We start from the raw sequence: 20418 nt of genomic DNA on the forward strand, positions 1-20418 counted from the left end.
GAACCAGCCGCATCCGTAACCAGGTCCACGTCAAAGTTGCTGACCGGGCCAGCCATCCACATGGCCCTACCATTGTAGGAGGACAAAAACTCGTGCCACACCCGCAAGTCCTCCCTATGATCCCGGCGCAACCGCTCAATATGCGTCGGGGCCATCACTATGGGAATGATCCTGAAAGCGTAGTTCAGCTTACCCACGAGCGACTGCAAAGTCTGCAACTGGACCTTACTCCACCCCTGGATGTCCATGATCTCCCGCTGCAACTCCTTCAACTTGTTCCTAGGCAACCGGCATTCCATCGCCCCTGAATCAATCGCTATCCTGAGGAAACTGAGTTCCGACGACGGACCCTCCGTTTTCTCCACCGCCAAGGGGACACCAAACCTGCCTGCAATGTGCTGCAACGTAGACAGCAGAATCGCACACACAGCGGAGGCAGGCGGGCCCACGCAGAGGAAGTCATCCAAATAATGGATAACCGACACTAAGCCCGAAACATCCCTCACCACCCACTCCAAAAAGGAGCTGAACGTCTCAAAATAGGTGCACGAAATCGAGCAACTCATAGGCAGACACTTATCCACATAGAATTGACCACGCCAGTGGCATCCCAACACCTGAAAGCTGTCGGGATGAACCGGGAGCAACCGTAAAGCCGATTTGATATCGGCTTTAGCCATCAGCCCCCCCCGTCCATATCGCCGTACCCACCGAACTGCCGCATCAAACGATGTGTACGATACCGTGCACACCTCAGGGTCAATGAAATCGTTGACCGAGCCCCCTTATGGAAAAGACAGGTGATGGATCAAGCGAAATTTGTCCACTTCCTTCTTGGGCACCACCCCCAATGGGGAAACGACCAGGTCAGGCCAGGGCCTATCCCTGAACGCCCCCCCCATCCGCCCCAGGGCCACTTCCTTACCCAATTTGTCATCCACCACCCCCGTATGCTGCAAAGCCGACTTCAAGTTCTCCACCACCGGCGGCATAGCCGTCAACGAGCAGGGAATCCTAAAGCCGTCCTGAAACCCCGCCGCCAGCAACTGAGCCGCTTCCCGCTCCGGATACCTACTTAGAAAAGGAAGCATCCATGCCTATCACTGGCGTCCTCCCTTTTTTGAGCAGTATCTCCGGCCCGCTTCCCTTTTTGGAAACATCTGGACAGCATGTGGGCTCCCCCGCAGCCAGAGCACTCGTGCTTGAACTTGCACGTTCCCCCAAACTTGCAGGCGCCTTCATTGTACTGCCAGCACAATCCCCATTTCTTTCCGGCCGACAGTCCCGAGGCTGGCGCACTCCCGGCCCCCCCCCCCGAAGAAACTGAGGTGGGGCCCGCGCCGAGGACATCAGCCTCATCCAGAGGCTGATGTCCTTGTGGTCCCAGCGCAGCTCAGGCCGCACCGCCTTGCGCTGCCGAAACTGCTCATCGTACCTGAGCCACGCCACCCCCCCATACACCCTATGGGCCTCCCCGATCACATCCATGTAACAAAACAATGCCGAGCAATGCTCAGAGTTCTTCTCCCCGATGACGCTCACCAAAATGGCAAACGCCTGCAGCCAGTTAGAAAAAGTGCACGGAATCAGCCGATACCGCCGCTTCTCCTCATCTTCCTTTTTGGAATCGTCGGGCTTGACCCTATCCAAATTAAATTTCTCCAAAGGAAGCAGTGAGAAAATCTCCACATACTCCCCCTTTGCAATCTTCTCCCGCACCTCTGGCTTCAAATGAGCCCCCAGCGGACCCTCAAAACACATGTAGACCTCACACCGCACGGCGTCAGCCTGCCGCACGATGTCAGACCGCACAGTCGCCTCCTTAGACCCCTTGTTCGCCACCGACACCTTAGCCACCCCCTCCCCGGCCGAACTCGGCGTGGAAGGCGCCACTGACACCACGCACCCCGGCTCCCCCCTGTACCCCTACTGCAGGAGCCACCCACGGGGTCAACGTATGCGGCTGCCTCAGCCCCTTCTCAAACCTCCCCACCAAAGCCCTCAGTCCTTCCAACAGGTCCTGCATCTGGGTGGCAGGTTCCGCCATGACGGGGGGTTTGTCCCCCGTCACCTGAACCCCAGCCCCCCCCATTTTTTTGCCCGACAGGCGCCACCGACTCCCCTGCACCCGCCTGAACCACTCCCAACAAACCCTGCAAGGCAGTAGTCAAAGACATTGAATCATGTGACTCACCAGGCTGTCCAGGAGCTCTCCCCACAGCCGGACCGGTGACATCCCTTGCTGGTTCCTGTGGATCTTCCTCGTCAGAGATCTCCCCTTCTGACCTGGCCTCCTGATCCCAAGTAGGCCGAAGCCACTGTCCGCGATGGCGCCGCCAGCCCGCCGGCCGAGAAGTCCCTGGCAGGCTGGCGGTGAACACCAGCCCTTCTATTCCCCGGGGATGCGGATGTCCGGGCACTCCCTCCAGCTCGGCTAGTTGAACACCCTGCAGGTGATCCCCGGCCCTGCACAGGGTGTGGTGCTCCAGGCCTGCCACTGGAAATCCTCCCCCTGATGGAGCCATCCAGCTCAGTCATCCCTCCAGTGTGGCTGGGCCCTGCTGCTGCAGATCCCTTCTCCCTCTGATCTCTTACTGTGCTGCAGCCCTGACCTCGTGCTTCTTCTGCCCCTCTCCCAGACACAGGCCGGCGGCGTGTGGACCGCCCTGGGCCTATAGTGTCCCGCTGTGTCCGTTTCGCTGGGGGGGATCGATCGGTCCTCCCCTGGGCTCCGCAACACACGAGGTGGCCGAGCAGCAGCCCTGGCGAAAAGCGCGCCGGAGGCCGCGACCTCCGCGTGCGGGGGGTCCGCTCACCAGTCCCTGGGTCTGCGCCGGTCATCTCCGCCATCTTCCCCAGTCGCCGCAATCCCGCCAGCAAGGCCTCAATCTCGGACATGTTAGAGGAGCAGTGAGTGAAAACTGCCTCCTCTCTCTGTCTTCTTCCCCGTACAGCACCTTTGCTCCGCCCACTCCACACTTTTATCCAGCCCCTCCCCCCTCTCCTCTCTCACTCTTTACTCCTCCCCTACTATTCCTTCTAAACCTTAACCCTTACCTATGCTGCCTTATCCAGCACTGTCATGCCCGGCCCTTCTTTACCTTCCTTTCAGTCCAGCCATTCCGGGTCTCCCTGCATTTGCAGTCTTGTCCTCAGACACATTCAAACCTGCTGGCAGAGAGTCTGAATCAGCTGGGATAGCAGTCTTCTAATTAGCAGAGGCAGGACCCCTCCCCCTCCCCCGAACACTCAGCTTCAATCCTAGGATCCATCACAGTCTTGGCTACTGCAGACTCCTAGAGAGTTGTAGCACTACTGCTCCCAGCATCTCACAGGAACAGCCGCTGTGCCTGGTCCAGGCAAAGTCTCTGTATTATCCATGGACCTCTCTGCAGACTGAAACTGACAGTTATTGCTTGCTGTATATTGTCTATGGGTCTGGGCTGACTGTCTGTAGTACTACAACCCTCAGCAAGCTCATTGTCATTAAAGTTCTCACCATCCTGCACACACACTGTACCTGCACCTGCTCTCTTCACAGGTCTTTCTTCCACAGGGCTGGGAACGGTGTCCATCTTCTCACCATCCTGGGGAGCTGCACTAGGACTGGTCTCCAGTTTATTAATGAAATCCAGCATGTCAGAACCTTCATCCTCCGGCTCGGATGTTCCACATTGCGGGGGGAGGGAAGGGGACAGAGGCCTCCGCCATTGAGGGCTCAGCAGATGTCTGAGGTGTTGAAGAGCTGGGCTCATCCTCCGGGCCACTTTCTCACTCTCTGCTGTCTGTACCGGCATCTCCTCACCCTCCATGCAGGAAGCGGCTTCTCTTCTCATTTGGTTAAATCTTTCTTCATTCTTATATTTTTCTTTAAAAGCTCCACTCTTCTCCTTGAGGGTCCGTTCACACAGGGGCAACTCCGATCCGACTTCAGGTTGCCCCTAGTCGCCTCAGGTCGGACAACATTTAAAAAGCAATGTAAGTGAATGGAGCCGTCTTAATGCACACTACTGAAGTCGCTCCGACTTCAGAAAAGGTTCCTGTACTACTTCTATCCGACTTGTAGGCGACTGGTACCCATTGATTTCAATGGAGATCGCCTCCAAGTCGGATCTCCATCTATACAGAGGCGACTCTCACAGAATTATCAGCTCTCAAAAGGAGTTCCCCCCTGAGAGCTTATTCTCTGATTGGCCTCGGCAAGTCGCCTGGCCTGGGGCGACTTAAAGTAGTGTTGTGAAGTCGTGTCCAAGTCACGTCAAGTTGCGTCAAGTCACATCACGTCAAGTCACGTCCAAGTTGCCTTCAAAAGTAGTGTTGCCCCTGTGTGAACCGAGCCTCAGAGAACTCACCAATTCCTTCAATTCAGGCCTCAGAGCCGGTCTCTTCTTGCTGAAGACTTTATCACAAATCTGCTTTTTCTTTTTAAATTTGGCTTTCAAAGCTCCCAACTTCTCCTCTTCCTTCTCAATCCGCTTCAGCGTTTCCACAATCCTCCGTCTAAAGGCAGACAGAGATTCATCCTTCCTTGGGCCAGGCCCAGAATCTTCCACAGACTGAGGCCTATCCAGGGGGCCCCCGCCAGGGTCCTCTCCAGGATCCAGCATCTCTCCTGGGGCAGAGGAGTAACTCTAGCCCCTGGTCTCTGGAAGCAGAGGAGCAAAGGAACAAGCAACCTGACACCTCGCTGTCAAGGAGTGGAATGGCAGTTTCCCACCATCCCTGTGCTTAGTTCCCGGGTCTGTACACCCGCTGTGCCCATTATGAGGGGTTCCCACCATCCCTGTGCTGAATTCCCGGGTCTGTACACCCGCTGTACCCATTATGAGGGGTCCCCAACATCCCTGTGCTGAGTTCCTGGGTCTGTACACCCGCTGTGCCCATTATGAGGGGTTCCACCATCCCTGTGCTGAGTTCCTGGGTCTGTACACCCGCTGTGCCCATTATGAGGGGTTCCCACCATCCCTGTGCTGAGTTCCTGGGTCTGTACACCCGCTGTGCCAATTATGAGGGGTTCCCACCATCCCTGTGCTGAGTTCCTGGGTCTGTACACCCGCTGTGCCAATTATGAGGGGTTCCCACCATCCCTGTGCTGAGTTCCCGGGTCTGTACACCCGCTGTGCCCATTATGAGGGGTTCCAACCATCCCTGTGCTGAGTTCCCGGGTCTGTACACCCGCTGTGCCCATTATGAGGGGTCCCCACCTTTCCTGTGCTGAGTTCCTGGGACTGTACACCCGCTGTGCCCATTATGAGGGGTTCCCACCATCCCTGTGCTGAGTTCCCAGGTCTGTACACCCGCTGTGCCCATTATGAGGGGTTCCCACCATCCCTGTGCCGAGTTCCCGGGTCTGTACACCCGCTGTGCCCATTATGAGGGGTCCCCACCTTTCCTGTGCTGAGTTCCTGGGACTGTACACCCGCTGTGCCCATTATGAGGGGTTCCCTCCATCCCTGTGCTGAGTTCCTGGGTCTGTACACCCGCTGTGCCCATTATGAGGGGTTCCCACCATCCCTGTGCTGAGTTCCCGGGTCTGTACACCCGCTGTGCCCATTATGAGGGGTTCCCACCATCCCTGTGCCGAGTTCCTGGGTCTGTACACCCGCTGTGCCCATTATGAGGGGTTCCCACCATCCCTGTGCTGAGTTCCCGGGTCTGTAAACCCGCTGTGCCCATTATGAGGGGTTCCCACCATCCCTGTGCCGAGTTCCTGGGTCTGTACACCCACTGTGCCCATTATGAGGGGTCCCCACCTTTCCTGTGCTGAGTTCCTGGGACTGTACACCCGCTGTGCCCATTATGAGGGGTTCCCACCCTCCCTGTGCTGTGCTGACTTCCTCTGATTGGTAAACAAAACACCAGACATGTTTCTGTTAATTTGGATTTGAAATTCCAAAATTCGTTAACGAAATTTCGTATTTCGTATAAAATTCACAAGCATAGAAGTTCTCATAGGGCTCCCACCATCCCTGTGCTGTGCTGACTTCCTGGGGTTTTAACTTTTAGGTTTGTTAACTTTTCACAATAATTACGAATTTTCGTTATGAATTTGGATCCAAATTGTATTGTATTGTATTTCGGACGGAATTCGTAAGCTTAAAAGTTTGTATTTCGGATTCGTACGAAAGTAATCGCACTAATCGCACATGTCTAGTCTCAGTTGGTTGGTCACCTTGGGCTTGCATCCTTTACAGGCATGGTGGGTGGTTATGGGTGGGGTTGGCAGTGGTGACCATAGTGAAGAGCAGAGTGTAGGGAGACCCCATGAATGGTAATTGAAGAATGATAGAAGGACAATATATGAAATAATAGGAGGACAATGTCTTGGTGGATATTAATCATCAGATTTACTCAGAATTCTTCATCTAGATTACAGACAGACGTTGAGCAGCTTCAGATCCTCCAGATACAGGAAGTCAGTCAGAGGATGATAAGCTGTGACAATGTTATACTTTCCATGTCATATGATCGTCTGCTGACCACATATAACTACATGTAACTTTCATGGCTCTAATGTATTATAGGGAAAGAAATATACAATAAAAGACTTGATTTTACCCTCATCAGTGCCGCCCAATAGGCTCACATCCATAACTACACATATAATACCAACTATGACATCATCATCCTCCATATTGGTGCTGTAAAATGGACACACATCCTCTACAATATATCAGCCATGACATCATCATTCTCCTGATCAGCACCATCCAATAGGCACACATCCTCTAAAATATACACAATATCCAGCATGCTATCATCATCCTTCTGATTGGTGCTGTCCAATGGACACATATCCTTTACTACAAATACTAAATCAGCCATGACATCATAACCCTCCAGGTCAGTGCTGACCTGCCCAATGAGCACACATCCAATACTATATATCATCTATGACATCATCATCCTCCTGATCAGCACCATCCCCACTATTGCTGAGTAAAAGTTGTGGGAAAGAGGACCTTGTCATCATCAAGATGGGGAGAAGGTGCTTTTGCAGGGGGTCCCCAAATTTGCCAACATTCCCTCCTATTTTAAGGGCACACAAGCTTTCCTTCCCTTTCCTGGCCTGCCAGGCTGCATGTTCAGATAAGGGCCTGGTATGGATCTTTAGGGGGCACTTTTTTCTGGTTCCCCCCTAAAATTGATTCCATATCTGTAGGGCCTGCCATGAATTAGGGGTAACCCCATGCCTTTTATTATTGTAGAGGGGGCCCTAGTAACATCTCTACCAGATAATGATCCAGGATAAGGGTCTGCTATAGATGAAGGGGCTCCCGAGCGCTGTGTTTACTATCAGAATGAAGAGGCTGGGAGATGTATAATTACTGGAAATCTAAACTGATTTTTCTCTTTGTAAATGTCAGGCCCCAATCACTCCTAGGTATCCTTCAGATCAAATCTCCAAAATTCCCGACCAGAGCGATCCCATTGTATGCAGTAGCCCCTATTCACATCTGAGCAGCCTGTCACTTGTAGATGGACGCCCATCACTGGAAAAAGTACTTAGATACTTCTCAGGCAGAATTGAGCCTCTTCCTGACAACTCCCCGCCGACCGCCCTGCGATGAACTCATGCTCGGGCCAAACCATTTTCCCAACACTACTGATGACTTGTCAGCTGTCAGCGAGCTTTCCCACTGACAGATGAATGTAAACCAAAGAATGGCAGCAATAGAAAAAAAACAGCGTGGGCGCCCCAAAATGCATACCAGACCCTTATCCAAGCATGCAGCCCAGTAGGCCAGGAAAGGGGGGATGACGAGCACCCCCCCAAACCATACCAGGCCATATACCTTAATATGGGGACAAGGGCCTCTTCCCCACAACCCTGGACGGTGGTTGTAGGGGTCTGCGGGTGGGGGGCTTATCAGAATCTGGAAGCCCTTTTTAACAAGCCCCCCATTAACAAATGATGTGCACCGCCACAGCTGGACCCGAAAACCCCCCCAAAAAACCTCTGGTCTCATCAAAGGCCCCCGCCATCTGCCTGCTCTTAAATTGCTAAGGTGTGGAGTCACCCGATGACATCAGCGACTGAGGCATGGTGGGTTGATGATGTCACAAGTGGGTGGGGCCACCCACTGACGTCATCGATTTACCCCGCCCCTTAGCTTTTTAGGAAATGTCAGAGGGAGGAGCAGGCAGTCGGCGGGGAACCTTTGATACATGCATATCACGCCTGTCTAGACTCTTATAATTCTAGAGTCTAGATCTCTGGTGAGGAGGCATTTTACTCAAATCATTTTTATTGGAATTTTATAGAAAACATACAAAATACAGTCAGTACAAGCTTTGACAATTAGTTACACTTGGAGATACTTATCCCCAACCATCAAATAGCGATTCATTAGCAAAATAGTGTCATCCCCCGTGTACTGAACAGATACACATAGAGGGCTTGGATAGTATGTACGGTCTACCCCCTCGGGTGGGCCCAGGCGAGCTCCCTAGGAGATCGCATCCCCCCGAGCGGGTATTCCCCCTCTTTGATTCATTCTACTAGGTATAAGGTGAAGCGGAAGAGCCTACTTTAACAGAGTGTACTTTGAAAATTACCGATGTCTCACTAACCGACTGCAGTTTATCAGTAAACAATTGGACTGTATATTGAATAACATTTTTAAGAACATCTCAAAACTCAAAACTTGAAACATGAAAGTCAGTCTTGCCAAAAGTAGCGTTACCTATTCCCTCATTCGCTCCCCGTGAAGGCGGGCTGGCCCTTATTGCTATACATCGAATACCACTGGTGCCATGGAGCCCATAACACGTTTGTTTCCTCATACTTCCCTTGTATGGAAGAATGTAAAATTTCGTACTGGCTATGTGTGTGCACAGTAGTCATAACTTCCAAAACGGATGGGGCTACGGTATCTCGCCAGTGCCTAAAGATTGTTAATCTGGTGGCCAACAGCACGTGTGAAACTACTGTTCTATGTGTAATAGGGAATTTGTCCAGGTCGAGCGAGAGTATCGCCGTCTCTGGATCCAATTTCCCTTGCATTCCTGTAATGTTGTAGATAGCTCGCTCTATTTGTTTCCAAAGTGGGCCTAATTTAGGACAGTGCCAGAGGACATGGCTCAAAGAGCCATATCCCCCGCAACTTCTCCAGCACTCAGACGATGTTGTAAGATAAATTTTCGAGAGGCGGCTCGGGGTTAAGTACCATCTAAGTGTAATTTTCTGTTGCATTTCTCGCAGATTGGTGCTTATAGTGGACATGTGTGTCAATTTAAAAGCCATCTCCCATTGCTCTATCTGGAAGACCTTTCCTAGTTCCATTTCCCATGCCTCCATATTATGCGATTTCTCGCACAGGTTTTTCCCCTGAAGTCCCATGTATATTATGGATATCCCCCTAGAGTTATTTTGTTTATCTATATAGAAGCGGTGTAGTTTAGAGGGAAGTAAAAACTTTACGTTAGTGTCTTTCTTGAGGAGCTGTGATAGCTGTAAGTATCTGTAGTACTCCCGTTCCGGCAGGTTAAATTCCTGGGAAAGAGAGGAAAATGGCTTAATACGTGAGTCCTCTATTATGGTGAGGAGGCATTTTATATCAATATCGGTGGAGGGGCACTTGGGTGATCAAAACGCACATCAATTATACTCATTGTTACTGGATGCTCATCAAGGAATTTATCTGCACTATTTAGAACAGCACTAGTTGTTCACACTTTATACTTGTTTATTCAATATCTATGTTTAGCGCGACAACATTTTGTGATTGACAGCAGCGGGAGCCAATGGCTCCCGATGCTGTGTGAGCCAATGAGAAGAGAGAGACCCGGGAGAGCCACAGCTCTCGTGCACAACGCTTCCAACTCATGTGACCAGCCTCTTGGATAACGGGACTTGCCATTGATTTTCCCACCATGAATTCAAAGTGCAGACTAGCCGGTTGCTTATAAAGATGAAGGGAAAAAAAATAATTCTCATTTTTTTTGGAGTTAAAAGCATCAAAATAAAATATAAAATTCTTAAAGATGCCGATACCCAGCAGAGGAGGCCAGTGGACAAGCACCATAGTGGAGAAGCGTCACCAGCCCCTCCCGAGTATATTGATGAAAAAGAAATGGACTTTCTCATCATGGAAATGGGTCAGCATTTGTCATCAGCTATTTTTAGCAAATGTAGATTTTGGGGCTCATTCACACCGGGGGGTACGGGGCTAATCTGCAAATTCTAGCAGCAAAAAGCAGCAGATTCTAGCGGCTGCAATGACAGGTGTGTGCAAAAAGCTCCATCCCAACACAGTATGCAAGGCCTGACCGTGGACACAGCTGTTCCCGCCTGTCCGGGGGGATTCTGACACAGTGATTAGCCAAAATGATGATGATGTGTCCAGAATTGCAGCCTATTGGTGCGTGTCCAGATGATTCCACACAGGCGAGAAATGCTGAGGCCGCTGTCAAACTGTCATCACTTGTCATTGATGTCATTGAAGCCTCAAACATTTTGCAGGTTAAAGAGGTTGTAAACCCGCTGGATTTTTTATTTTATTTTTTTACTCACCTGCAAAGGAAAAGGCATAATGAGCTAGTATGCACCGACATCTGGCCCGATCCACGCAGAGGGAGCTGACATGTTCTCTCTGCGTTTCTTCCGCGTATCGCGGCTCCGGCGCTGTGAGTGGCCGGAGCCGCGATATCGACACTCATGCGCGCGGGAGATTTCTTTTCGGCAGGGTCCGGCGTCTGCCGGACTTTTAGCCGAGAAACCCCTGTGCACATTGCGAGGGGAAGATTTTTTTTACCTACAGCCTTATTATAGGATTTGCTGTAGGTAAAAGTGCCAAAATTGACTATACAACCACTTTAACCCTGTGCAGGTGGATGATGCCGAACAGAATGTGGATCTTCTAAAGCATGTTGGTTTTTGCAGCAACATAAACTTCTGGCAACCTGCAGGTGAAGAGGAGGACCAGAAAGAGGAGCCGCCAAGCAAAGAAACTGTGTCCACTGCAAGCACCTCTTCGAGTATCACCCCCCTTACCAGAAGAGTAATTACCATCAACACTAACACCATACCTGCGGTCTCCTGACAGAAGGACTTGACCAGTGTAAGACAAATGACCCCCATCTCTGACTGTTATGCACCTATACCCCCCTTCCCCTTATTACTCCCCTAAAATAACTGAGACCACACCTTGCTTTTGGAGTATAAGTGGCCATAACAGCCTTTATTAAAACAATAATTAATACCTCCTTTTTTCCTCGTCCTCTTTTTTGGAGTCATCCGGCTTTACCATATCCAGGTTAAATTTCTCCAAAAGCAGCAGCGAACATTTCTCCACGTACTCACCCTTGTGAATAGTGTCTCAGACCTCCTGCTTTAAGTGTGCCCCCAGTGGACCCTCGAAGCACATGTACACCTCACATCTCGCCACGTCCACAATCCTCACCACATCCGTCCTGGCTGCAGGCTACTTACTACCTTTTTCCTCCTTTTTCGGAGGGCCTTCTCCCCCACTTCCGTCCCCGGCGTGTCTGCCCCCATCTGTGCCACCATGTTGGATGCCCCTGCACTTACCTCCACTGACCCCTGCTCCAAGCCAGTCCATGGGGCCACCTGGGGGGCCGGAACCTGCCTGGTTTCAAACCTCCCTACTAACGCCTTCAATGCCTCCAACAGTTCCGGCATTTGTGCTCCTGACCCGGAAACTGGCCTTCCTTTCAGGCGCCAGTTGCTGGTCCGGTGCCCCCATTACTGTACCACCTGTGACTGCTGCGACCACCCCAAGCAGATCGTTCAAAGCATTAGACAAAGACATGTTATCATTAGACCTACCGGGCTGTCTGGGCGCCTGCCTCACCGCCTCAGCACTGGCCGGGATTGCTGGCGCTTGTTGTTCAACCTCCTCAGACAGTTCCCCTTTGGACCGGACACTCTGCTCCATGATGGGTGGTGCTGTCGCCCCCCCCCCCCCTGGGTGAAGTGTCACCGGAAGCCGTGTCATTCTGTCCTTGTGAGGGCCGACTCCCTCCTGCTGCTGAGCCCCTCGCTGAGCCCCTGTTTGGAGTCACCCTGGTCATCCTCTGACTTGCTGGTTGCTGACCACCACCGCCATCTTGGCTCAAGGTTCTTTTCCCCATGGGGCCCTGCCCCCCCTGCAGCCCTGTGTACCACTCCGTGCTCTCTACCGACCGCTGTGCTGTCTCCCCTCTCCCCCACTAACGCCCCATGTCCCGACTGGGTATCTTCCTCCCCTGCAGCCTTCTACTCCCTGGGGGGGGAAGCGGCGCCATGGTGGCCCGTGGCCCCACCCCCTGCTGTAGGTCCGCGGCGTGCAGACCACTCTGACCCTGTGGTGATGATGGGAACCGGCCGTTTCGCCGGCGGTACAGATCGTTCCTCCCTGGAGCTCCTAGTTTGCCATACAGGCCAAGACGCCGGCCCGGGTGAAAACTGCCATGATCTCCGCGTACGGGGGGCCACCTCCGCCATCCCCGATCTGCCTGCTTCATCTTCCACTAGTGCCCCGACTTGCCTGCTCAGCCACTCTGTGCCCCTCGTCGCTGCTGCTGCCTGCAATCTTGCTAAAAGGACATCAATCTCTGCCATGCTGATTTTCTGGTCAGAGGAGCAGCGTGTAAAAAACTGCCTCCTCCTGTGGTTTCTCCTTCCAACAGCCCCCTTCCACCTATATATGACCACTCCCCTTTCTCCACAAAGTTCCTTATCCTCCTCCCACTTCTTTCGTCACAAACTTCCTGTAAGAATAACCCTATCCTGTGTTGCCTTCTCCACACTCTCATGCCCGGCCCTCCGTTATCACTCCTTTCAGTCCTTTCCACTCCGTGCCTCACTATAGGAAGGGTCACCAGAGGCAAGGGACGGGGACAGAGGTTCAGCAGGCTGGTTGACCTTATAGATCAATATGACACAGAAAATAGAGGAAGCCGAGGGATTCCTGGAGAGTCTAGAAGACCCAGTGAGGAGGTTTCATGTCATCACCAGGTGGAGCCATCTTACCACCAACTCCTGATCCATAGGCTTAACTCCACACACCTTCTGTTCCACCATCATTCTTAAGCCTCATACACACGATTGGACTTTTGTACAAAGGGCATAGTCCACAAACTGGTATTGCATGCACACGATCGGACTTTTGTGAAACAAAAACGAACGTAGTGACGTTACAACGTACTGACGACGCTTCAATAGAGGACATTCAATTCTCTGGCGTCACCCTTTGGGCTCCTTCTGCTAATTTCGAGTCAGTAGACGATTGGTAGGTGCTGATTCATGGTTTTCCGTTCCGCGTGTTTCGTTTTTAGTTTCCGATCATTTTGGCCAACTAGCCATGTTGCGCAATCTTAGGAGAGAGCATGCTATTTATGGGCTTGGAGTTGTTGCTGTGACTTTAGCCCGGTCTAGGAATAATAGGAGTAGTAGGGTGAGGAGTGTTTGGGTGAAAACTTGGCTACTTAATCGTGACCAATTTAGCCATATGCCCTCATTGCGTGAGCTGCAGGAGAATAATCCGAATGATTATCGTAATTATCTCCGGATGACAGACTCCTGCTTTCAGCAACTATTGTCCTTGGTGTCCCCCTTTATCATGAAGCAGGACACCTGCATGAGAGCTGCTATTCCAGCAGTAATGTTATAAACAATAATGTTATAAACTTCACTCAATATGACAAATGATCCCGACCAAAACAGTCATAACCCTGGATCAGCTAATAATTCACTAATAAACAATCATCCTATGAACGTGGTTCCTGACTACAAACGGTGGTTCATACATATGAACGGTACGCATACAAGTTGCTATTTATAATGGGAACGCATGACAGGTACTTACTTTTTCGAAGCGCCTTCTTTATTTTGAGGTACTGATCCGGCTCCCTCAGTTTAATGTCTGACCAGAGCTTTCTTAGCAGGTCTTTGGACCGTTGCACCCCAAACTTCTCCTCCAGAGTGTTCACCACTCTATTCATAATTTGGTCCTTCAATAAATTGGGATGCAGGTATGGGCCATGTCTCCCATCATAGTCCTCCCTCCTCAAGATGTCCACCATCTCCACCACTTCTTCAAAGGCCATGTTGGTGGCCTTGAATCTCCTCCTCCTACATCGGGATTCCTCCTCACTAGATGCTGACTCATGAACCTGCATCTGTGAATCCGCCATGTTTACTCCGACTGCGCAACAAAGAGAGAAGGGGCGGGGAACATTACAGAAAAAGAACGTCAGGGGCGGGCGACGCGAGCGGAGTTTCACGCATGCGTAGTGTATGTCAAGCTTAACATGTATATATGTCCGATCCGAACATACGACGGACCCCACCTCATACACGATTGAAAATTTTAAGCACTGAACTTTCTCTTTTGCTAGATATGTGTATGGAAAGTTTATCCCCTTGCAGATGTGCATACTCGGCTTCCGGGGGTTATACCGGGATGATGCCCGCACCTGCAGTGTACCGTTTTTCACAGCGGGTGATCGGCTATCCAGCCATAAGAACTGATGTGGCTAAAAGCCACTCGGCTGTTATGCTGGAGGAGCGGGAGGGGTCATCCCCCCCTCCCACCGCCTCCCGCCGCTCTTACCGGTGCTCCCGCTCAATCGGGAGCACCGATACACGATCCGATGCCTCCGGCTGCTGGGCAGGGATTGGAATGCAGCCGTAAGCAGCTTAATTCCAGTCTCCTAATAGTAAACACGGAAGCGACATCATGACATCACTTCTCATTTACTCGGCTGCCAATGGCGCCGATTTAAAAAAAAAATATACAGTATTCAGAATCGCCGTTTTTAAAGCACGAACGTGTAATGCAATGTAACGTTCAGAATAGGTGGGAGACAAACGCAAGCGGACGCAAGCTGAAGGTCAACACGAAAGGAAGGTACGTTTCTAAAATTTGTTTGTTTCAAATCCGGTAGAAATATTTTCAAATTTGGTTGAAATATTTTGGAATGCGACCAATTTTTCGAATTCGGTAGAAAACGAAACAAAATCCAAAAACAAATTTAACGAATATAACTAAACAAAATGAATTAATTAACGAATTAAAACGAAACAAAACTAAACTAATTTTTACCTTTCGCACATGTCTATTCGGCTCCAACATACAGCCCGTCCCTACAGCTTAAATAAAGGCTCCTATTGTGAGCAGCTTATGAGATATACGCCACCCATTATGGTTTGTTTTTTATTATGTTTTGCAGAGATCAAAATGGCGAAGTCAAGTTTAAATTCTCACAAATTCCTTACACAATTTATAGAAAAATACAGGGAGCTCACTTGTCTGTGGCAAGTCAAACATAAAGACTATAGCAATAAAATCAAGAGGATGGCAGCTACTGAGCAACTGGTGGAATTGGCAAAAACTGTGTACCCCGGAGCAACCTACAGGTTTGATCAAGACGAAAATTAGGGGCCTCAGAAGCATGAATAACAGGGAGCGAAAGAAGATAGAGGAGTACAAAAAGACTGGAGCAGCAGCTGAAGAGGTCTATTATGTTCCCAAGCTCTGGTATTTTAATAGCCTCCATTTTTCAAGGGACCAGTACCACGTAGATCGCTCTCTAAACTGCGCTCCGCATCAGCTGAGGCCACCGATACTGAGCCTGATCCTACACAGGATGAAGAGGACGAGGAGCTCAGCTTGACCCAGGTATAGCATTGTTTAAAAGCTTGGCTAAAATATACATATATTGTGTTGTTAATTAGATGCTAGTATGTAAGGATGAGCCGAACACACCCCCCCCCGGTTCGGTTCGCACAAGAACCTGCGAACAGACCTAAACTTCGGGTAAACTTTAGAACCAGGCATGTACTGGCCATTGAGACTACAGGGAGTTTCCCGGTGGGCCGATGGCTCAGTGGGCCGGTTTCAGTGACAAAGCAATGGCTGCGCGGCTCGCCCTCAACTTCACGCAGTAATGTGAGAAAGATGAAAAAGATACAGAGCACAATAAGTGAAATAATAAAAGAAGTTAGTGAGGACTTATGTTATGCTACTTATGTTTTTTTGCACAATTATGTATAGTTTTATATACTGTTTATACTGTTTTTGTGCTTGTTTTCAGAATTAAAGTGGGCTGCTCTGGATGAAGTCCAGGGCCACATTTTTGTCCCAGTCCAGCCCTGTTTCGAACCCTATTAAAGTCTATGGGATTCGAACGTTCAAAATCTAAAGTGCTAATTTTAAAGGCTAATATGCAAGTTACTGTCCTAAAAAGTGTTTGGGGACCCGGGTCCTGCCCCAGGGGACATGGATCAACGCAAATTTTTTTTTTTAATACGGCCGTTTTTTCAGGAGCAGTGATTTTAATAATGATTAAAGTGAAACAATCAAAGTGATTCAATCAAATAATCAATTCCTTTAAATTTCATACCTGGGGGGTGTCTATAGTATGCCTGTGAAGGGGCGCATGTTTCTCGTGCTTAGAACTGTCCCTGCACAAAGTGTCATTTCTGCAGGAAAAAAAGTCGTTTAAAATCACTCGCGGCTATAATGAATTGTTGGCTCCCCGTAATACAGAGAAGCAGTCATTGAAAGTCATTGATAAAAAAAAAAAAAAAAAGCGTGGGGTTCCCCCAAATACTCTTCCAATATGCTGCCAATACTCGCCAATACTCTGCCAATACTCTGCCAAGCCCCGTTTGCTCACTGAAGAACCTTCGTATATGATAACCTATCGGAGAGCTTTGCATAACTCCGGAAATTAACTGTGATTGGACGGCCACCCTGCCTATCTGCTTCGTGTCGGCCGAGAGGAAAGCAGGACGATCGGCTGGTTCCGGAATCCTTTGGCCCGTGTCGGTGATCTTCGGAAGATCCGAACGTACTCACGCCCTTAGCGGCGTGTGAGAACGGAGTACGCATCTGTGATCCCTGCAGAGGGTTTGTCTGCCAGCGCTAACGACTTCGTTGGTCCGGAGTCCATCCATTGCGGTAAGAGTCCAACTTTTTCCCGGTCTGGAAGTGATACTGGCAAAACCAGGAAGGTTTCATCAAACCTTTGAGAAGGACTGATTTCCCTGTTCTCTATTACTTGGAGACTTTAGTTGTATCCAGGATTTTTTTCGTATAAGGACTTTTTTGATTGAATTTCTTACATGGTTTATTTTTTTGATTCATGTTTATATATAATCTATATTGGATTTCATTACTCTTTATACTATAGATTTCACGTATACTCAGCGCAACTTTATATATAATTTATTCCATCAATTTTTTCAACTGTGCCCATTAATTGCTCCCCCTGTGCCCATTAATTGCTCCCACTGTGCTCATCAATTGCCACCACTGTGCCCATCAATTGCCGCCACTGTGCCCATCAATTTCTCCCACTGTGCCCATCAATTGCCACCACTGTGCCCATCAATTGCACCCACTGTGCCTATCAATTGCCATCACTGTGCCCATCAATTGCTCCCACTGTGCCCCATCAAACGCAGCCACTGTGCCATATCAAATGCTGCCAGTGTGCCCCCCGCCAGCCCGCCGTCTGTACTTACCTGTCTTGTAGCTTCTCGATGCTCCACGGTATCTTCTCCCGTCCTCTCTTCCCATCCTCTGCTATGATTGGATGCCTGTCTCCCAATCACAGCGCCTGTCGTTTCAGCCAATCAGGTGACAGATAACAAATCTGAGTGCCTGATTGGGAGACTGCAACTTATCATACAATGCACAAATCTATCTATTGGTGATAGAGGGGGTGGCATGAGAGAGGGGGCGGTGCCCGTGCGCCCTTAAGGACATACCACCACTGGTAAAGGGGGCTGAATACAAAAGCCCCCCCACCACACTTTTCACATATTTATTTGCATCATTTATCATTTTCCATCCACTGCACAATTATGTGATACTTTGTGTTGGTCCATCACATAAAATCCCAATAAAATGCATTTATATTTTTGGTTGTAACATGACAAGATGTGCAAAATTGCAAAGGGGTATCAATACTTTTTCCAGGCGCTGTATATATAAAGTTATTCATACATTTCCTACCAACATAATTCCGATAAAGGGTCTCTGATGTAATGTGTGCCTCTGATTTGTCTCTCATATTCTTGTAAATCTCGGAGATATTTGGTAAGTTTAATTTCCGTTATCTCCAGTTCCATCTGATTCAGAGAAGTCTGCGGTTTAATATCAAAGCCCAATAAGAAGATAATTGTGGTAATTGTGATAATTGTGATAATTGTGATAATTGTGGGCGTCTCTCCAGTGCGGTTTTCATCTCTCTTATCTCCAATTGGGTCGGCTTTGCGGAGGCTGATATGTAGACAGGTATTTGTATTTGTTACATTACAAAGGACATTTATTGGTTTATATTGCAAATTTAACTACATAATAATTTTATATGTGACTGGACTTTAGGTCTGTCCATCATGACAAGCGCAGGGACCTCATCTATCACCAATAGATCGATTCTGGGCTCCGGGCCCTTGTGTCAATGTAACAATATTATTCCCTATAATGGGATTGTTGGTGAGACCCTCCTACATCCACTTCTCAGTTGGCTTCAAACTGCTGATTGTCACGTATGGAAATCTTGTTTCTGAAGAAAACCAAATCTGTGCTGAGATAATCTCCAACTGCCATCTCCCCCAACTAAGATAAAGAACCCAACCCGTCATCTACAGAGAGAAGTCTCCATTATTCTTGGTGATTTCACTGTGCAGAGATGGAGTTCCGTCTGCCTCTCATCCTTCTGTGTGTGTCCTCCTCAATCTCCATAGAGGACAATGAGACGGAGGGTGAGTACCCCCATTTCAGTATTGTAGGGTGAGATCATGTATTGTGTGTGTGTGTCTTCCTCACTCTCCATAGAGGACAATGAGATGGGGGGTGAGTACCCCCATTTCAGTATTGTAGGGTGATATTATGTATTGTGTGTCCTCCTCACTCTCCATAGAGGACAATGAGATGAGGGTGAGTACCCCCATTTCAGTATTGTAGGGTGATATCATGTATTGTGTGTCCTCCTCACTCTCCATAGAGGACAATGAGATGGAGGGTGAGTACCCCCATTTCAGTATTGTAGGGTGATATCATGTATTGTGTGTCCTCCTCACTCTCCATAGAGGACAATGAGATGAGGGTGAGTACCCCCATTTCAGTATTGTAGGGTGATATCATGTATTGTGTGTGTCCTCCTCACTCTCCATAGAGGACAATGAGACGGAGGGTGAGTACCCCCATTTCAGTATTGTAGGGTGAGATCATGTATTGTGTGTGTGTGTCTTCCTCACTCTCCATAGAGGACAATGAGATGGGGGGTGAGTACCCTAATTTCAGTATTGTAGGGTGATATCATGTATTGTGTGTGTCCTCCTCACTCTCCATAAAGGACAATGAGATGGAGGGTGAGTACCCCCATTTCAGTATTGTAGGGTGATATCATGTATTGTGTGTGTCCTCCTCACTCTCCATAAAGGACAATGAGATGGAGGGTGAGTACCCCCATTTCAGTATTGTAGGGTGATATCATGTATTGTGTGTGTCCTCCTCACTCTCCATAAAGGACAATGAGATGGAGGGTGAGTACCCCCATTTCAGTATTGTAGGGTGATATCATGTATTGTGTGTCCTCCTCACTCTCCATAGAGGACAATGAGATGAGGGTGAGTACCCCCATTTCAGTATTGTAGGGTGATATCATGTATTGTGTGTGTCCTCCTCACTCTCCATAGAGGACAATGAGATGGAGGGTGAGTACCCCCATTTCAGTATTGTAGGGTGACATCATGTATTGTGTGTCCTCCTCACTCTCCATAGAGGACAATGAGATGGGGGTGAGTACCCCATTTCAGTATTGTAGGGTGATATCATGTATTGTGTGTCCTCCTCACTCTCCATAGAGGACAATGAGATGGAGGGTGAGTACCCCCATTTCAGTATTGTAGGGTGATATCATGTATTGTGTGTGTCCTCCTCACTCTCCATAGAGGACAATGAGATGGAGGGGGAGAACCCCCATTTCAGTATTGTAGGGTGATATCATGTATTGTGTGTGTCCTCCTCACTCTCCATAGAGGACAATGAGATGGAGGGTGAGTACCCCCATTTCAGTATTGTAGGGTGATATCGTGTATTGTGTGTCCTCCTCACTCTCCATAGAGGACAATGAGATGGAGGGGGAGTACCTCCATTTCAGTATTGTAGGGTGATATCATGTATTGTGTGTGTCCTCCTCACTCTCCATAGAGGACAATGAGATGGAGGGTGAGTACCCCCATTTCAGCATTGTAGGGTGATATCATGTATTGTGTATCCTCCTCACTCTCCATAGAGGACAATGAGATGGAGGGTGAGTACCCCCATTTCAGTATTGTAGGGTGATATCATGTATTCTGTGTCCTCCTCGTTCTCCATAGAGGACAATGAGACGGAGGGTGAGTACCCCCATTTCAGTATTGTAGGGTGAAATCATGTATTGTGTGTCCTCACTCTC

This window comes from Lithobates pipiens, unplaced genomic scaffold (assembly GCF_037356315.1).
Source record: "Lithobates pipiens isolate NorthernLeopardFrog02 unplaced genomic scaffold, aLitPip1_a1.2 Scaffold_95, whole genome shotgun sequence".
In the NCBI taxonomy this organism is placed as follows: Eukaryota; Metazoa; Chordata; class Amphibia; order Anura; family Ranidae; genus Lithobates; species Lithobates pipiens.